The sequence below is a fragment of the Hemitrygon akajei genome, chromosome 2 (assembly GCF_048418815.1).
Source record: "Hemitrygon akajei chromosome 2, sHemAka1.3, whole genome shotgun sequence".
Taxonomy (NCBI): Eukaryota; Metazoa; Chordata; class Chondrichthyes; order Myliobatiformes; family Dasyatidae; genus Hemitrygon; species Hemitrygon akajei.
In genome coordinates, this window is record NC_133125.1 from 97,985,567 (window position 1) to 98,004,184 (window position 18,618).

Below are 18,618 nucleotides of genomic sequence, written 5' to 3' on the forward strand. Positions count from 1 at the left end.
TACCTCTATCCTGATGGCAACAATGAGAAGGGGCCATATCTTGGGTGATGGGGACCCTTAATGATGGACACCTCCTTCCAGAAGATGTCTTGGATACTATGGAGGCTACTACCCATGATGGAGCAGACTAATTTTACAACTTTCTGCAACTTACTTTGATCCTGTGCAGTAGCCCCCCCAACACTCCCAAACCAGACAGTGATGCAGCCAGACAGAATACCCCTATTTCTGAAACCAAAGTTATCTTTTACTTTTCTCTGAATACAATCTTCGAATTGTACCTTTTAATCTTTATTGCTTCTCCACATTCACTTTCGCTAAAGTGCATCTCTTCACAGTTCTTTGCATAAAAGCTGAAATAATAATGCAAGATATCTGTGATCTTCCAAGATGGCGTGGAATTAACATGTATCCATTTTATATACATATACTGTATATGCTTCCTTATCAAGAGAGCCTTATGTGACAAGAGAACTTTATAACAATTGTTATGAAATAATTATGCAGCAAAGTTAGAATGGACTAGGAGTCCTTCCTTGGCTAAGAACAGGATTCAGGTTTACATTGGTAGTCAAATTTCAATGCCTACATTAGATGTGATTGAATCTGTTTAACATGCAACATCACAATACAACTTAAAATGACACTAGAGAGTTAAGGATAAAAAGCATGTTAAGGCTGTTATGAAAGGGTCAAGTGTTCTACACTATTCAAGGCACTCATAACATTCTTTTACCCCTGACCTATGGAGACAGATTTTTGTATCTGTCATTGTATCAGACGCGTCCACAATCCAGAGCATCATTTTCTCTAAATCCATCACCTTCCACAAGTAAAGATGTTATTCAGACTCTTTCTCTATAATGCTGAATGACCTTGTTTTTATTTCTGCTCATAAAATAATGTTAGCACTTGGAAAGATCATTATTCATCAGTATGGCTTGTTAGACTTCTAGCTAGAAGCTGAGGGATTTGCATGTATGTTTTCTTTGTCCCAGTCGTAATTTGAAATTCAGTCTTAACAAAGTACTCTCTTCCTAAATGACGACTTTAGATTGTTTACAATTCTGACAGACCACCACATGTACCTAAGAATCATTACACTAAGAGTACCTGAGTTTTGACAAAGATAAATACGTCATATATAAATTTGCCAGAGGAGGTAAATGGAGCTGAAATAATAATGCAATAAATCCCGATTGATGGTAAGGAATAGCGATTTAAGGTTAAATATAGAATTGCTAAAAACATAAAGAAACATTGATTAACATTTTATGACTCTGCTCTCTTCCGTACATTGCAAATATATGCTAAAAAGCCACTTACTTACACAAATATTTTGATTCCAAGCATCTTTCATTACTTCCAAATGACTAGAAAACATGTTAAACAGTAGGTTGTATTTGGCATTAGGCAAACTGGTGCTTTTCTTTTCGGATGCAGTGCAGGCATTTATGCTGGAAAGGGGTCCATCAGAGTCCAACAACAAAGACATCTCAGGAGTTGCCCTGTAAATATGTTATTCTGGCTGCATTTGAAATATGCTACTTTCTTTCTTCATAATTTCTGTGCTGGATTTCACCACCAGAGCTCATATCTGCCACCCAAGAACTGATTACCCTGAACAAGAATGGTGTTAGTGAGGCCTAATCTAGAGTATTGCATGTAGTTTTGGTCACCTACCTACAGAAAAGATGTAAGTAAGATTGGAAGAGCACAGAGAAAATTTACAGTAAGTTGCCAGGACTGGAGGACCTGGGCTATAAGGAAGTATTGAGTAGGTTAGGACTTTATCCCTGGAATGTAGGAGATTAAGGGAGATTTTTTAGAGGTACACAAAATTATGAGGGATATAGATAGGGTAAGTGCAGACAGTCTATATCTATTGCTGTCAGGTGGGACTACAACTGGAGGTCATAGGTTAATGGTAAATGATGAAATGTTTAAGGGGAACATGATGGGAAACTTCTTCACTCAGAGGGTCATGAGAGTATGGAGCTCTCAAGCTCAATTTCAATGGTTAAGAGAAGTTTGGGTAAGTACATGGATGGGAGGGGTATGAAGGGCTATGGTCTGGATGCAGATTGAGGGAATAGGCAGATAAAATAGTTTGGTATGGGGAAGATGGGCTGAAGGGTCTGATTCTGTGCTGTACTTTTCTATGACTCTATGACTTGCAATGGCAAGGAGTCTGATATTTTTTCATGAGCCTAACTCCATCCTCTCTCTGCCTCTTCTCATGACATTTGTTTAGTAGGGGACTGTTAGTGGCCCTCTCTCAATGATGACAGTTTAGTCATTTCAGAAGTTTGGATATTATACAGATTGGTGGAGTTGTGGATAGTGTAGAGAGGTAACAAAGGATTGAGCATAAAGTAAATTAGTTGCAGATATGAGTGGAGAAAGATCGAGCTTAATCTGGGCCATTGTGAGGTATTGCATTTTTCAGAAGTACACAATTAATGACAGGACACAAGAGTATTGATATTGAGGGGGATTTTGAGGTCTAAGTCCAGAGCTCACTTAAAATGGCTCACAGATCAGGTGATAGAGAATGCAGGTAGTATGCTTGACTTCATGGAATTAGCATTGATTCTAAGAATAAGGAAGTCACATTGCAGCTGTAAACCCCAAATTTGATCAAAAGCTCTTTCAAGCAATATTGCATTTTTTTGCACCACCCAAATGTGACCTGCTGGTTCCAGACAAGTTCTGCATTAAACTCGGTGCAGCTGCCAATGCCTTGCTACTTTGCAAAGGTGACAGTCCTGCTCAGTACACTTGCCTTGGCACCCTGTGACAGACAACACATAGGAACTTGCTATGGAGGATAGAGGGGTTGCAGGCAAGAAAGATATTGGAGGTGCTACAAATTCATTAAAAGTGTTATAGCTATTATGGTCAATGAATGACATGACAGGAAACCTGTATGGATCACAACAAGGAGAGCCTGAGAGGATGTAATTCCCTTGGCATCCACCAGAGATGAAAATATCCCTTTGTTTAACTTTGCAGGGTTCATTCCTGTGTGGTGGTGTAGAGGGAAGAATAGAATGGAGTAAAGGTGGTGCTGGAGAATTAGGATGTGTGTGTGTGTGTGTGTGTGTGTGTGTGTGTGTGTGTGTGTGTGTGTGTGTGTGTGTGTGTGTGTGTGTGTGTGTGTGTGTGTGTGTGTGTGTGTGTGTGTGTGTGTGTGTGTGTGTGTGTGTGTGCATGCTTCTGGGTCTGCATGTTCAGGGCAGTAGCCAAGTCTCATGGACAGCATGGTAACTCTTACCCCAAGTATAACAGCCAGACCAAAGCCAACCTACTTGGGGCAAGAGCTTACTGTGGGCTGTCAATGAGGATGCAAATTGAAATAGAGCAGCCTTCAAGCAGCCAGATTACAGTTACACAGTCAACACTGAAGTATAATACTAGGCCATTGAAAGCTATCCTAAAGGAAATGCACTATGGTATGACAATTCAAAGAAAAAAATTGTTATTTACTTTAGGGTATCACTTGATTTAGTTTGCTATCAATAACTCTCAAGTCACTTGGATAGTTAAAATATATTCTCAACAGGGCAAATAACATTTCATTGTTCAGAGATAGTTCTCACATGTGTGGCAGCTGCTGATGCTACAATAATTGCAGCTAAATATTGAGTAACACATTGCATTTAAAACTATAGTGTCATGGTTGCATTCTATAGGATTGTAAATTAATTAGACTTACACCAAAGCTGCATTGTTATTCCAACAGTAATTGCATATGCCTCAAAGTGAAATTAGTTACTATGTTTTTAGTTTTTCACCGAATATACTAACACTACTTAACATTGCTACATCTGAGGAAGAAAATTTGATGGGAGACAAAGAAACATGAAGAAAATTTGAAAGATGAATGAAAATCCTGCTCTATATTGCCCCTTTCCTTAAAGTACCTTTGATGTGAAAGATCGGATTCAATTGGATTCAGGGTAAGAGAACGTTTGTGAAAAGTGATAGCTTATACAAGACAGCAATCAGATCCAGTTATTGCAAGCTCAGTAAAATATAACACCTCCAACACTGATACTTAATTGGTTCTAACTTTTATGTACCTTGAACTGATCAATTAGTACAATGTTTTAAAATGAATGTCAATATTGCGCAGCAGTTCAAATATAATCTAGTCTTGATTTCCTCCAATCTACAGCCTATAGTCCAAATATATCTATAGTCCAATTTCTTATGGCTGCAAATTTTGTCATATCCAAGCAGTAGACTATGTTGAGTCCATAATACAAACACATGAACTTTTATTGCATTAAGCTCTTATTTGTAGTGCTGAGATAGTAACAATTTGACAGTATATAAAATTTCGGCCACAAGTGGACTGAAGGAGCTGCCCACTATTTCTACGCTGTTAAGAAAGGCTCTGTCTCTGCACAATCCATATGAAAAATTGGCAGTGAATTTCTCCATTCCTTCATACTACTTGATATTGCACAGAGGCTTTCTGGTGGGATTATCAAAGCACCAAGTGGTGATGTGTATCAGTCTTCACCCCTGGATTGCCCCACCAGTGCTCATCTGATGCCTTTGTGACAGAATCAAAGGAGTCTTGGAGTCATACAGCATAGAAACAGGACCTTCAGCACAACTGCTTCTTGTCATCCAAACTTCCAAACTAAGCTAATCCCATTTGCCTGCATGTGACCCATTACCTCTAAATTTTTCCTTCCATGTATCACGCCATGTACCTTTCAAATGTTGTTGATGTACCTGCCCCAACCACTTACTCTGTCAGCTCGTTCCATAATCAGACCACAGTCTGGGTGAAGAAAAAGCCCTCAGATTCCAAATATATTATTGTCCTCTCACCCTAACCTAGCTCCTCTTGTTTGAATAAAAAGACCATGCTTATTCACCCTTATGAATTTATACAGTTCAATCTGATCAGCCCTTATTGTCCTACGCTGTAACTTATAAAATCCTAGCCCATTCAATGTCTCTCCCTTGAGCCTTGGCAAAATCTTCCTAAATCTCCTCTGAAGGTGATAAATAATGAATACAATAATCTAAATTCAGTTTCACCAATATCTTGTACAAGTGCAACATAGCATCCCAATATTCATACTCAGTGACCTGACCGATGGAAGCCAGCTTTTTACTAAACTTTGCTCACCTCCCAGTCTACCTATGATGCTACTTTCATGGAGCCATAGTCTTGTACAGCTAGGCCCCTCTATTGTATAGCATTTTTCAGGGCCCTATCATTTACTGTGGAATTCCTACCCTTATTCTTCTTCACAAAGTGCAACACATTTCACTTTACTGAATTGAACTCCATCTGTTGTTCTTCAACCCACATACACAGCTGATCAAGGTCCCTCAGTAAATCCTGATGACTATTTTCACTGAAATGAAGGAGGAGTTTGGTAGTTCGGGTTGGCTGCTTGTTTTTAGGTTTGTTCGCCGAACCTGCAGGTTGGGTCACATCAAGGTGACATCATCAGTTCACAATTGAGTGTTGTTTCTGCCAAGTGATCATGTTTATATTGGTTCGACTAGTTGTTCAGGTTGGTTGGCTGTGAGATGGTTGCTAGACTGTGCTGGGTCCCAGTCAATCAGATAACTTGAGTGATCTCCGCTAGCCCATATCCCTAGTTATCAGTCATCATGAGTATTGGTTCCTCAGTGTCCACGGCTCAGCCGCAATCCCACAGACACAGGTCCAATTCAAAATGCTTCATCGAGTCTTTCATTGAGAACCAAGCTTTTAAGAATTCTCTTGCTTTCTTGTTTTGCACTTCTACCAGAATTTTGTAGTTTCCCAGACAAATTTGTGTTCTTCTTGGTCTTCATTCACGGAGGTGAGTGGCAGAAGATTATGTCTTCTTACTATCTTCAATTTCTGTGTCACGTGTGACCTTGACATTGTATTTGATGAAGCGCTGTACTGCCATTAGCATCGTATACAAATAATTGAGCAGGAAATCTTGTTACTAATTTTTTGAAGGCAGTGGATACATCACTGCCCTTCTTTGCAGGCCATCCATTTTAACCATCATAATAATCAGCTTTTTATTGCATGTTTGTAACTACTTGTCAATGTATTGGCTGCCAGGATGTAAGCTTTATACTTGACATGTCTCTTGTTTTCTCATCAACAATAATCCTATCCCCAAACCTAACTGTGAAATTCTAGGTTGGCAATTGTTAAAGGAAAAAAAAAAGCTTAAGCAGTTCAGCATCATTTTGTGAATGAAAATTAACTCTGTTAAATAAAAATAATGATGATGATTAGAGTAATTGTCAACATTAGAGGATTTATGACTAACTTGTACAGATTTCACAGCACAAAAAATAAATCTAACCCTGAGTTATGGACTAACCCTACTTATTATAACATATGATTCATTGTGTGACAATGATCTATATAAAGTGTTATAATAGTCGTAATTGTTGCAATGGTTTCTGTGTTATGTCTCAGAATTTCAAGCTTTCCTGCCAATAGCTGATTGAATCCCTTCCAAAAACAGTAAGCTCTATTGGAGTGTGTCCTGTATATCACATATTATTATGCAATACTTTTTTTTGCACATGACAATTATGAAATGTCACAATGCCCTTTGCAGTTAATGCTGGGGGCATGTTTCAAGAAAAGTACTAACTGCAGCTGTTGATGTTTTATGGCTTAATTAAAGTTGTCACTGTTAAAGAAACAAATGGGATTAAATAATTACATAACATGAAAGGGGGCAATACTTTTTTTTACTTTTATGGGTTTCAATATCATCTAATAAAAGACATTGAAGAAAGACTACGGTGATGGGCTAGAATTCTGCTACTTATCTTGGAAGTGAAAACTCATGCCATCAAGCATTTCTGACAATATCATGATTTTAATATTAATCCACAGACCAGGGGTTCCAACCTCTTTTTTATGGCATGAAACCTTACCATTAACCGAGGGACCGTAGACCCTAGGTTGGGGACCCCTGCCATAGACAAACATAAAGTAAAGAAACCTCATGCAGTTAAGGGGCCAGAAAAGAAAATCCACAGAATTAGAATGGAGATCATAATGTGATACTAGCCTGAGTCTAATCAGTATATGGTAAAAATTGTATGCTAAGTTCAAATTGTTGACACCTAATGATTTCAAATTCTAGTCAGTATTAACCAAAGCTGATGCATCAGCAATAGGTCAAAATTATTAATGGTTATAGAAAGACAAATTAAAGCTGCTACAAAATGGTCAACCATTCTGCTTTTGCTTTCTTCAATGTGGAGGAGAATTAATTCAGATTCTGCCCGCCTTTGCTTTAGAACTCAGTGTAGTATTACAATTTCATAATCAGATTGGCTCACTTGGGTGCTTTCTCAGCAGTTAGTTAATTCAAGAATTCAGCTTCAGAAGTTTAGCACTTTATTGTACATTATGCCATTGGAGATCTGTGCTGTTGGATGGATTGACTTTTGAATAAGTGATTAAAAAAGAACAAGTGTTCTGATGGCTCAATAAGATTTGCTGATCTTCAGGTACAGACGTGACCTGAAAGATTTATTCTGTTTTACCAGCATTTTCTCCTTTGATTTTAAGATCTGCTGGCCAAGCTCCTATCCCTAATCTGAGGAAAGACATTCTTGCCATAGAGGGAGTACAGAGAAGGTTCACCAGATTGATTCCTGGGATGGCAGGACTTTCATATGAAGAAAGACTGGATCATCTAGGCTTGTACTCACTGGAATTTAGAAGATTGAGGGGGGATCTTATTGAAACGTATACAATTCTAAAGGGATTGAACAGGCTAGATACAGGAAGATTATTTCCGATGTTGGGGAAGTCCAGAATGAGGGGTCACATTTTAAGATAAAGGGGAAGCCTTTTAGGACCGAGATGAGGGAAAATTTCTTCACACAGAGAGTGGTGAATCTGTGGAATTCTCTGCCACAGGAAACAGTTAAGGCCGGTTCATTGGCTATATTTAAGAGGAAGTTAGATATGGCCCTTGTGGCTAAAGGGATCAGGGGGTATGGAGAGAAAGCAGGTACAGGGTTCTGAGTTGGATGATCAGCCATGATCATTCTCAATGGCAGTGCAGGCTCGAAGGGCCAAATGGCCTACTCTTGCACCCATTTTCTATGTTTCTATGTTTCTATATTTCATATTGCATGTTACTCTCTGAAATACTTTCCTGATTCTTAGCCCACAACCAGAAGCAACAGGAAATGATTGTCAGGGGGGCGATACACTTTAGGTCCAAAATGGCCTCCTCTTTTACTTTCACCTGTTCCACATCATCATTCTTATCCTCCAGCTACTTGGATGCTCACCATGTAACAAAAGCTAAATTGTCAAGACTAACTTGGAAAAGCGACTCTTGACAATCACTATCTATTGCTGGACAGCTGCACCAGAGTGGTCAAAGCAGTGGAATTGTTTCGTTGTGCTTGTTCTCTGCTTCATTACTGTCATACATTTGTTTAATATATGACCAATTCTGAACAAAGCAACTTGTTATATCGTTATTCTCACTAGGGTGTACTTAGTAGTTCAGGTCATGTTCTTTGCTGTAGTAGCTACAATATGCGACTGCTGCAAATGGAAAACATCAGGTATTATCCAGAATGGATCACTTCCTCAGGTTGTGCACCTGTTATCAGGGTTAAGTCTTCAGCATTTAACACCTAATTTCCTGTACACTTTTACAACTTGAGAAAGCAGAGAAAACACTAAACACACATATAATTGTAACAACAGGCAAAAGAAATGAAACCACAGTTAACCTGTGGCGTATGATCCCTTGCAGTGTTGAACACTCCTTTTGAAAACACATTCACCCGTGCGTGTTTATGGGAGAGCATTAGCACTGAGCTCCAAAATGGCATTGCTAGTGTCAAATCAGAATTTCGTACCTGATTGCCAGCAGGAGTTTCCTACTCTGTGAGTTCCAGAGCACAGGTGGAATCTCTTCAACAATATTACCTTTGATGATACCTAATGTCCATAAAAAAAAATCACATCAGATATATCAGGGGTCCATGTCTATCAATCCCTCAAAGGTGCTGTGCAAGCTGATAGGGTGTTTAAGAAGGCATATGCCTTGAGCTTATGAAAAGATTTCTGCTTACAGAAGGACAATATCTCCACATAAAAATGATCCAGTGTTGGGGAAGAGCTCTCACCATGCTGAGGATACACTATGATACCATGTTCATGATGAGCTCAATGGTTCATTCTGATCAACACATTATATGATATGTTTCCCACATTCACATGTTTAAAATGTTGAAACATAAGAGTCAAAGACCAGGTCATCTTCCAATGTCAAATATTTATCTTTCTATTGTGAAGTTAAAAGAGTGTGAATTCAAGCATATATTATTGATTTCTAACACAATAAAATGCAGACATTACCATTTTACATTACAGAATGTAAATTTGTGAAGAACAAATTCATAATCTCCCCTAAACCTTGTCCTAACCTCTATGACTGTATTATTTGAAGAAAAGTGTTCAAAATTTACAAGTCAAAGAACGGCATGTGTCAAATAGTTCTATGAATCACATCAAAATCACAAGGGTATTTACATTCAAAGTGTAACTGGATTATTTGTATTATACCCTACAATATTTAATTTATGCAATTTACTTTGTTTACCTATGCATAATTCATTTGTAGAGTTAATTCTTATTTTTCTAAGTTGCTGTGTGTTATATGTATGTTATGTGTACTACTGTGCTTCACACTCTGGTCCAGAGAAACGATGTCTTATTTGGTGATGTATATGTATATAGTTAAATGACAATAAACTTGACTTGACGTGATCTGACTGAACAATTTTATGCCAATATTCATGGTTAACTTATTCCTCCTTCTATCTTTCTTTATCTAAATATATACCATTCTTCTTTGGCCATTTTCTCATATAATTCTGAAGACCCACACCCAACTTTTAAGGAAAGAAGATCCACATTCCATATTTTAGGAACAGCTTCAGATTTCAGAATGGTCCATGAACCCATGAATGTTACCTCACTATTCCTCTTTGAACTAATTATTTACTTATTTATTGTAACTTATAACAATTTTATGTCTTGCACAACATAGCTGCCACAAAACAACAAATTTCACAATGTATGCCAGTGATAATAAACCTAATTCTGATTCTGAAAAGGCACAGAAAGTTGAGTAGTATCACCAAAGCAAATGCAAGCAGCCCCCGCATTTTGGCCTTTCAGGTAATGGGAATTTCTCCTTACTGAATTCACACAATAGAGGCACTCAGAAACCTGGGATAAGGAGAAAATTTTACACTCAGGAATTTTACATGAAAATAAATATAAACAAGTATTTTCTTCTAAATTTGCTGTTTTTGATGTACGTTTGAATGACATGACTTCACTTTATTGAAAATCTCATTATTGACTGTTTTCTAAGAACGTAATCCACCTAAAATATGAAGGGAGGTGGTGAGATGAGGAGTTATCTGTAATAAAAAAAAGTATTCAATAGAATTAATCCAGTATGTATGACAAGAAGGTGTAAGTTAAGTTTAAAGTACGTGTTAAACAATGTAAGAAACATATTGGACAACACTGGGGAGTTGCAGGAGGAAATTGTGACACTGACAGGGATGGGTGAGGTGAAAAAAGAGGGCAACAGTGAGTTCAGAATTTTTCTGGATGCACATGGCTTTCAGAAAAGATGGTGGAAGTAAGAAAAGAAAGGAAGCAGCAGGAGAAGATGAGGAGAATATTGCAGTGTTGGAGATGTAGGGTGTTGTATATTTAATATTTCAGTAATATATGATTAATATTTTATGCATATTGTTTATATATTGTTTGATTAAGCATTCTTGTTTGCTTAAATAACTAATTACAAGTTATATGTAAAAATACGTGCATTAAATGCATAACCACACTACCACGTGATACATGCGTGCCTTACTTCAAGTAAACTCAAAGTTTGACCCACATTTTTGACTCCTGTGTCTTCCTTTGAATTAGTTTAATGTTTTAAGTTACAAAACATAAGGGAAGATGTCCTAGAATGACCCCGTTTTAGAATGGCACTCTCTAATTTATGCTGCTTTTTCTCATTCTTCCTATCAAAATTCAACCCTTCACATTCCTCATCATTAAATTTCATCCACTGTCTATCCCCCTCCCCCATTCTACCTGTCTAGTGATACTTTTGTCCTCTTTGACACATCTCACTATGTCTTCAAGTTTTATGTCCTCTGCAGTTATGGAGATCATCTCACATATCCAAGTCCAAGTTGTTAAAGTACATTAAATAAAGCAATGGTCTTACTATTGACCACCGGGAATGTTCTTCTTTCTGTACACTTCTTTCTAATCAAATATTTCAACCTTTCACTAACACTGCCTTCTTCAATTTTCAATTCATACTCATTCAACCCCTTTTTACTTAATGGACTCTAATATTAAAAACATAAGAAAAGAGTTGAAGGAGTAGGCCATTTGGCCCATCAAGTCAAATGTCTGATTTGCCCCAAAACAAAACTCCTCTTCTATGATAAAAGCCCATAGCACTTCATCTTTCAAATAATGTACCAAATTTTTCTTTAAATACACCTGTTGATCTATCCTCTGAAGCAGAGAAGTCCAGAGATTCATCAACCTCTCTGAACAGGGTGGTGAATCTCTGGAGTCCTCTGCCTAAACATCAGCCTCATCATACCTCAGAAAATTTTATATATTTCAATAAGATTATCCCTCATGTTATAAACTCCAAAGAATACAGATCTAATTTCTTTCACCACTTATTTTAAGATTCCTTTCGTCTCAGCAATTAGCCAGATGAATCTTTCTGGTGTACCTCCATTACCAATATATCATTTCTTAAATAAGTGGACTAAAACTGTGCACAATAATCCAGATATGGTCTCAGCAATACCCTGTATAATTGAACTAAAGTTTCCCTATTTCTAAACTCCAGCTCTCTTTCAATAAAGGCCAAAATTCCATTTGCATTCCTACTCTGGCAAAAATGGAGTTTAATATGGGAGCAGGTAAGGTTGCACACATTAGTAAGAGGACTCCAAGAGTAGATTATCTAACAAATGAAAAGGGACTGAAAATGAGCAAAATATAAATGGATCCAGATAGTCTCCTGCATGAATCAGAATCAGAATCAGGTTTAATATCACTGGTATAGGTCATGAAAGTTGTTGACTTGACGGCAGCAGTACAATACAATACAATACAATACATGATAATATAGAAAACAAGTAAGTAAATCAATTACAGTCAGTATATATGTATATTAAATAGTTAAATTAAAAATAGTGCAAAAACAGAAATGATATAAAAAAAAGGAAGGTAGTGTTCATGGGTTCAATGTCTATTTGGGAATTGGATGGCAGAGGGGAAGAAGCTCATCTTGAATTGGTGAGAGTGTGCCTTTAGGCTTCTGTATTTCCTTCCTGATGGTAGTGGTAGCAATGAGAAGTGGGCATGTCCTGCATGACAGGGGTCCTTATTAATGGATGGCACCATTCCTTGAAGATGTATTACAAGAAGTTAGTAGGCAGTTGTAGCAAGCAGGTTAGAGGGGAAATGACCATTATCTTTAACTCAAAATGGGTTGAGGTTTGGAAATATGGAAGTTTTGTTACAATTGTTGAGGGTTTTGTAAAACTATATCTGGAGCAAATAAATTATGAAGGGTGTAGGTAGATTAGATAGAGAAAATCTATTCCTAGTCAGTTGGGGCAGAAATTGTGATTTGCAAAAGTTAAAAGCGACAGAAGGAGTTTTCTTTTACAATAGCAAATGGTAAGGAACATCAAGAACAGTGATAGAAGAAGATTAAATTGTAGACTAAGAAAAGAGCTGAACAAGCTTCTCAGAGGAAAGACTTTGCAGAGCAAGTGGAACAGAGTGAGCATTGGGACTAGTCGATTTTCTGTTACAAAGAGCCGGCATTAACTCAATAGGGCGAATAACTTCCTTCAATGCTGTAACCTTTCTGTGATCTGTGATTCTGAGAAATGAAATATTCACAACCTCAGGACTTGCCAAAGCGCTTTACAGCCAGTGAAAGTATTTTTGAAGTGTAGATAGTGTTATCATGTAAGACATGCGGCAGCCAATTTGCACACAGCAGGGTCCCACAAACAGCAATGTGATAATAATCTGTTTTAGTGATACTGGTAGAGGCATAAATATTGGCCGCAACACCAGGGAGAACTCCCCGCCTATACTTCAAAATATTTCCAGGGCCTTAACTACATCCACCTGAGAAAGGGAAAGATATATGAAATTAATGTGGTCTCAGAAAGATGCCATTTCTAATACTGGCCTGAATGTCTAAGATGTATGAATATGATTGGCAGCATATTAGCAAGAGGCCTTTTGAAACTGGCACTCAGTAAGTGAAAATAAAAATGAGCATTACATCAGGAAGTTCACTAATGATCGTCGTCTCCCAGTCTTGCAGATTGTCAGACCATATTCCAGTAATATTGCAAATGTAATCTCTTCTAAAATACTTCTGCTTTTATTCCATTTTAAAAAAATATTTGAATAATCAGTATCTAGTACTGTCTGTGTTATTCTGTGTAATTACCTCAATTGAACCTGACGATTGTCTTAACCAGAATGTATGCTCTTTGCTACTCTTCGGTGTTGCTGTTTGTAGAGGCAAATAGCAGAGGTGCTGTAGATTTAGCAATAAAATGGTGTTTAAAATGAAGTCATCTCTCATGTTGTAGCAATGACTGGTATAACATTGTACTAAGTGCCATACCTCATGGTGTTTACAGTCCTTAATACTATGAAAACCCAACTGCACATCATTGAAATAAAAAAAACTATTAATTATTTTTATAAAATTATTCTATTTATTAAACATGCACAAATACCAAATTATACTATAATAATATAACAGCATAACTGTTGTTTTGTCTTTCTTGTCACACTCTGGCTGAGCCGTAATGAGGTGACTTCAGGAAATTAATGCTTATTCTAATAATTATTCACAAATATATACAAATAGAAACATACATTTACTGAATCTCCTAAACTTTTCTCTTCACTGATGACCTGTACTTGGAATCTCTGAAGCATTCACTCCAGGCATTGCCAATCCACGTCAATCATTTCTATGTATAGGCTTCACCAATCACTGATTTCCCATCTACTGGTACAATGGCTAGCTTAGTATTTGTCTTCATAACTATATAAGTGTATATATATATATATATAAAATATATATATATGTATTTTGTATTATGTATTTTTTACATATCTACTGGTAAAATTAAACTAAACAAGGGCTAATAATGTTTATTAACCATTGTAGTCTGTAGCTGCCATTCTACATTGTAGTTGGTGTGTTATATAACACCATTAGATCAATTACAAATTTTTTACTTTATTGTTTCTTAAGGCTCTTCTTTTACATCTGTATTCCCATATTTGTTTTCTGATTTGCCAAGGACACTGGATTTTTCTCTTTCCTGCTGACCTTTATGAAACAATGAATGAATCCCCTCCGGTTTGTGCTTTCTGGATGGTTTCCAATTTGCACAATTCTGACATTCCTAGCTAAACTGTAATGAGTTGACATCAGGAAATCCATGCCTATTCTAACATCTCAATAAGGGTATTTGGAGCCCATAGACTGTTTCCAAACTCTCTCTCAATTTTCACCAAATTCAGACATTGGTAACATCTGCAGCAGCATCACCAACTATGCTCAGCACTTTGGAGATTGCTTTGCTGCGCCTCACCCCTCACCACACAAAGGGTTTTGTCATCCATCACGTTTACAAATTCTTCTACGGAGACAGTTGCCAGATCTCTCATACGCCCACATTCTGAAAATGTTAAGGCACTCTCCATTGATACGCCGGACTCAGATTATAGAAACAACAAATACTTATAGCCTCATTGGAGGCTGTTCTGCCCAACAAATCCATATCAACATTTTGTAAGAAGATTCCCGCTAGCCCAACTTAGTTAGCCATGAAGCTCTATCATTTAGAAAGGCAGAGATTATACAGATTCGCTTTGTGATTTCTTCGAAGAGATAATTAATGGTAAGAGGTTAGTGGGAGGAATAGGGCAAGAAGTGGCAGGTGATCCAGGTGAGGAAGGGTGACAGGTAGATGGAGTCATGTGAGGGAGCTAGGCGACCTGATCCACTGAGTAGCACCAGTAGTCTTTTTGCTCAAAATTCCAACATCTGTAGTCTCTTGTGTTTCTGGTAAGGCATTTGATAAGGTCTCATATATATAGGTCTAAAAGGTTAGAGCCCATGGGATCCAAGGCAGGTTGGCAAACTGGATCCAAATTTGCTGATAGGTGGGTGATGGTGAGGAGTATTTTTGTGACGGGAAATCTCTATTTGACGGTGTGAAAGGAATCGTTGTCTTACTGTTTGTCATTTATATTAAGATTTGGATAAGAATTTAGGAGATTTGATTAATAAATTTACCAATGATGTAAAAAATGGTGGCATGTTTGATAATGAGGAAGGGAGCCTTAAGTTACAAAATGAAATTGATGAGTTAGTAAACTGGGCAGAGAAATGGCATATGGAAACTAATCTTGATAAATGAAAGGTGATGCCTCTTGGTAGAGCCTACACAATAAATGGCAGTGACTGGGGATCTTTTGGAAGAGAGGGGCCTTTGTGTATAAGTCCAAAGATTACTGAAGGTGGCAGCACAGGTAGATGGAGAAGAAGGCATATCAAACTTTCCAGTAGTTAATTTCTTCAATGACTTGAACTTTATGTCCTGTCATAGGGCAATTAAAACCATATTATGTAGAGCAAGGCATCCTGCTTTCACAATCACATGGCTTATACCCTTATTGGCTTTTGAAATGAACTCATCTATTTCATTCCTACTGAACCCAATTAAAATATCCATATGGCACAAATGCAGGAGTGAAAGACTATATCACTCTGACACAACCTGTTGGTTATTCCATGCTTGTCTCAGAATCATCACTGCAATAAAACGGCTTCACATTTTTAAGTACTATCTGCATATTGGTGGCCACTCTACATAATCGCTGGATTACTGAGTCCAATTCATCAAGTAGTTTTACCTAAATTCTCTGATTTGTTCATTAAAACAATAAATGTTACCTGCAACAACCAAGCCATAAAGTCTGGATGTTACACTTGTTATCGAATTCTTCATTTTTATATGCTGTCCACTCCGGTTGTACATAAAAACAAAAACAGAAGAAATAGATTCTCATGTCTGTTTCTACTTTCAATAACATGGCCAATCTTTCACTGGACTTTTGCTCTGCTATATATAACCCGTATGCATCAATTGTTTTCATATCTTGAAAATCTATCGTCTCTATCTAGAGTATAGTACTTAACATTATATCTTTGAAGTACTGGATTAAAATGTCCAAGTTCAATTTCATGTTTGTTGTGGGCATACATGTGAAGTGTATAACTGCCCTGAAAATTAGCCTTTTGCAGCAGCACAGTACGTTAAAACATGACAAACACGAATTAACATTAGCTTGAATTAGTACAAATTATACAAATCTTACACAATAAAATAAACACAATGACATTAGTGCAAATTGAAAGAGAGAAAAGGAAATACATTCAGACTTTGTGTCCCTTCAAGATTTACCAATTCCTTGTGAGAGACCTTGTCCTTGAATTGCTGCACTTATAGACTCTGCAAGAAAATTGCTTTCCTCGGTTTAGTTTCGGCTGTTTTTCTTTGCTTTGCGTCCTCCCCTAAAACATTGGCACTATCAGCCATAAAGTATATTTCACTAAATCTATGTGCATGATAAATGTTTAAGCTGTGTACATTTCTCATAGTTGCCAAGATATCTGCCGCATCCACTGCCTACTGCAATTGCCTCTACCTGGAGAAATTAGTTAACTTTGAACTTCACAATGCATGACTTCCCTAACATCTCAAATTTGTCACCAGTGTAATGTTTGTAGGTCTTTGGTGTTGCTGCTTGTAAAGAAAAGTAACAGAGGTAGAGCGATCATGGAACTATACCTTATTGATAACAGAAACTAGCAATAGTGACTTGTGCAACAATGAATGAAAGGTGAAATCACATGGTGCATTCAGCTGTTAAAAGTAAATCACTCCTCATATCAACAGCAAATGTCTAACAAAGTGCTGTCTGCAGCAACTCATTGTACTGTGGAGAATGAGATAGGTATCTCAAGTGATAAAGGTGTAATTGTTGTGGTATATTATTAGTTCACAGCTTACATAAGAGGCATGTAATGGTTCATGAGAAATCCCTACTGCTTTTGGACTTAGAAGTGTTGAAAGATGGAAAATATATAATGCATTGATAATTAGAATGATAGAAAAGTACAGCACAGAAAATGGCTCTTTGGCCCATCTGAACAATTTAAACTGTCTGCTCCAATTGACTTTCACGGGGACCATGGTCCTCCATACCCCTGCCATTCGTGTACCTAACCAAACTTCTCTTAAATGTTGAAGTACAGCTCACATGCACCACATGCTTTCTCACGGCTGTCTGAGTGAAGAAGTTTCCCCTCACGTTCCCATTAAACATTTTACCACTTACCCTTAACCCATGACCTCTAGTTGTAAACAATATTATTATCAAGGTCAATATTTCTAGGAAATTCACAGAAGCGAATAATGATCTTTGAACATGTTACAATCGTAACACTAAAAAAACTGTTCCATTTATTTGACTACTCATGCCTGTTTCCTTGTCATTCATTATAGCACATGCTCTCAATGTATCTCACAGAAATGCAATCAATCACAGATAATAGTGACACTCATTACATTGGGCTGCAGTAAAATGCCTGCTAAATTCTCCCTGTCACTCATCTTCATTCAGTTCTGATTGTTTATATTACTAAATCATGATATTTAATATATCTGCTTTATATTTTGTCAAGAACAGATGAAAAGATGAATGGAACCTCAATAATTGGTTGCTTGACAAAGCAAGATTTAGTACAGACAAGAGTTTACTACTTCATATCAAATGCTGTGCGTGTATGCTAAGGACAAATAAATGGATTTATGGTGGTGAACCTGAAGGTGACTATCCCAGGACGTTCTAATTGTAGAAAGTTGTGCGATTGCAAAGTATGACCAGAAATATCATCAGTGGTTGAGTGAACTCGGCCTTTTCGCCTTGGAGCGAAGGAGGATGAGAGGTGACCTGATAGAGGTATACAAGATGATGAGAGGCATTGATCATGCAGATAGTCAGAGGCTTTTTCCCAGGGCTGAAATGGCTGCCACAAGAGGATACAGGTTTAAAGTGCTGGGGAGTAGGTACAGAGGAGATGTCAGGGGTAAGTTTTTAACTCAGAGAGTGGTGAGTGCGTGGAATGGGCTGCCGGCAATGGTGGTGGAGGCGGATATGATAGGGTCTTTTAAGATAGGTACATGGAGCTTAGTAAAATAGAGGGCTATAGATAACCCTAGTAATTTCTAAGGTAGGGACATGTTCAGCACAACTTTGTGGACCGAAGGGCCTGTATTGTGCTGTAGGTTTTCTATGTTTCTATGTTTCCTCAATTGGTGGAAGATGAATGGAAACCCTGGATACATTGAATAATTGGGAGATCTACTATCTATCCATCAAAGATACAGTGGCTAACCAAAAAT